The 2,731-nt window shown below is 41.7% G+C and overlaps 1 pseudogene; it reads right to left on the minus strand.

Moving 5' to 3' along the window:
* Positions 1–576: 576 nt before the first annotated feature.
* LOC121026421 (barrier-to-autointegration factor-like) lies at positions 577–1,410 on the minus strand (annotated as a pseudogene).
* Between the last annotated feature and the right edge of the window lie 1,321 nt (positions 1,411–2,731).

The following is a 2,731-nucleotide window of genomic DNA, read 5'->3' on the forward strand; positions in this document are numbered from 1 at the left end:
ACCTCTTTGGTTAGATTTATTCCTAGGTATTTTATGGGTTTTGGTGCCCTATTTTGGAACTTTTAAAGTTTCATAGAAATTTTAGGATTCTTTGTTTTTGTCTCTAAAAAAAGTGCCATTGGAATTTTGATAAGGGATTGCACTGAATGTACATATTGCTTTTGTGTAGTATGGACAATTTGTTCTTTCCATCTATAACTGTAGAATATCTTTCCATTTGTGTTTTCATCAGTTTCTTCTATTAATGTTTTGAGGCTTCAGTATATAGATCCTTGGTTAAATTTATTCTTGGGTATTTTATTATTTTTTTAATGTTTACTTTTGAGAGAGAGAGAGAGAGAGAGCATGCACACATGAGTAAGAGAGGGGCAGAGAGAAAGGGAGACACAGAATACAAAGCAGGCTCAGGCTCTGAGCTTTTAGCACAGAGTCCAACATGGGGCTTGAACTCAGGAGCCACGAGATCATGACCTGAACTGAAGTCAGGTGTTCAACCGACTGAGCCACTCAGGTGCCCAGGTATTTTATTTTTTATTTATGCAATTGTAAATGGGATTATTGTTATTTTTTCTAATACTTATTAATGTGTAGAGATGCAGCATATTTTTGTGTCCTGCAACTTTACTGAATGTATTCTAATAGTGTTTTCTGGTAGAACCTTTCAGTTTTAGGATTTATTTATTGTTTTTTTTGAAGGCCACTGATTTAATTGATTTAAAAAACTTTATAAGGACAGTGACTGTTCTGCTAAGAAAGGAGCCAAAGAACATAAAACAGACCAGAGGTGGAGGTGGGAGTGGGAGGTCTGGGAGGGGCCAGGAATCCACTGGAAGAGGCTGAGAATTGTTGACATGAAACTGGCAGGGGAAGGAAAAGGAAGACTCATGCAAGAGGGAGAATTTCCGGAGGGGGAGAGAACTTCCAAAAGATTTTGAAGTACAGCAGAGGTTGAGTACAACAGAAATCTCTTCCTTTGTAGAGGACAGGGGAGGAGTCCCTACATGGCTGCAAACTCTGAGACTCAATGCTGGGCCTTGGGGCTGGGGGCTCCCCAGAGAGCCTCACAATAAGGCGTCACAACCACTCTTGAAGGCACCTAAGCAGTCCTGGGACTGTCTGGCCTTGGCACTGCATGTGTCCTTTAGCCATTCCTGGAAGAGATCTTCATCTTTCTTTAGCACGAGAAACTGGCCAAGGACCACATAGGCCTTGTCAAAGCCCCTTTTCTCCAGCTTCTTGCCCAAGACTTCACCAGTCTCTGCTGGCTCCCCACTGGCTTTTCCCCCATGGGCTCTGTCACAAAGTCTCCGTGCTTTTGGGAGGTTGTCATCTTGATCAGCTTAATAGGCAACTTTAGCTTCTGTAATGGCTCCTTCTACCACTCGGCTGCTCCCACTGATACCTTGACCCACTAGAGGGTTCAGTGTTTATATCTATATCTATATATCTATATCTATATAAAATGTCATCTGCAAATAGTTTTATTTCTAATTAGGATGGTGTGTGTGTGTGTGTGTGTGTGTGTGTGTGTGTGTGTGTGTGCGCGCGCATATGTGTGTATAACTACTTGCTCTGGTTAGTACTATGTTGCATAAAAATGGTGAGAATGGGCATCTTTCTTGTTGCTGATCTAAGAGGAATTGATTTTAGCTTTTCATCATTCAGTATGATGTTAGCTGTTGGCTTGTTATACGTGGCCTTTATTATGTTGAGGTATGTTCTCTGTATACCTGTTTTGTTGAGAGATTTTATCTTAAATGGATGTTGAATTTTATCAAATGTCAAAAATTTTCTGCCTCTGTTACGATGATCATGATTTTTATTTTTCATTTTGTTAATGTGGTATATGCTGGTGACTGACTGTAGATGTTAAACCAAGCTTGCATCCCTTGAATAAATCCCACTTGATCATGGTATATATTTTTAATGTATTGTTGAATCAGGTTTGTTAATATTTTGAGTGTTTTTGCATCTGTGTTTATCAAGAGTATTGGTCTGTAATTCTTTTTTTCTGTCATCTTTGGTTTTGCTATCAGGGTAATTCTGATCTTGTAAAATGAGTCTGGAAGAATTCCCCTCTCTTCTGTTTTTTTGGAGGAGTTTGAGAAGGATTAGTAAACGTGTAAAAGCTCTCCTCCAGGGGACAGTGGTAAACTGGAGCCTGTTAGAGGTTGAGTGCAAAGATACTGCCTGCCCTTTGAGGTCTCTGGAAAGGATTACAGTTGGCCCCAAGATATATCCTTAATTAAAAAAAAGTCTGCCCTCAGACTGCAATCATGATGATGAACTAACAGTCCTTCACAGACAGTTCCTGGGCCTGTTGCTCCTTGTAGTGCATTGTAGGTTATGGCTGCTTAAGAGCTTTTTCTCCTTGGTTACAGTCCTGCAGATCCTAGGAGTCTAAGTCCTACTGGCCATCAGAGTCAGGTGATGTAGAGGTGTCCCCTAGAAACAGTTGCAGAAATTAGGGTCCTCAATGGTGTGAGCTCCTTTCTGGGTCACACCAATTATTACAGTCCCATGAGACCAGGAATGTAAGGTCCTCTGGCCTCCAGAACCAAGTAAGCAAGAGCGGTCCCCTAGATGGCCCCTGCAAAAATTGGGGCACCAGGTGTATTCAAAAGCTGCCTTCTGGGAGACGCCGGTGTTCTGGAGCATGGCAAAGAGACCACAAGGATGGTGTCCCCTCAGCCTCCATTCCTGTTGAGTGTTCAGGCAGGCTCCTAGATGT

This window comes from Herpailurus yagouaroundi, unplaced genomic scaffold, assembly GCF_014898765.1.
Source record: "Herpailurus yagouaroundi ecotype Mexico unplaced genomic scaffold, PumYag 98259, whole genome shotgun sequence".
NCBI lineage: Eukaryota > Metazoa > Chordata > Mammalia > Carnivora > Felidae > Herpailurus > Herpailurus yagouaroundi.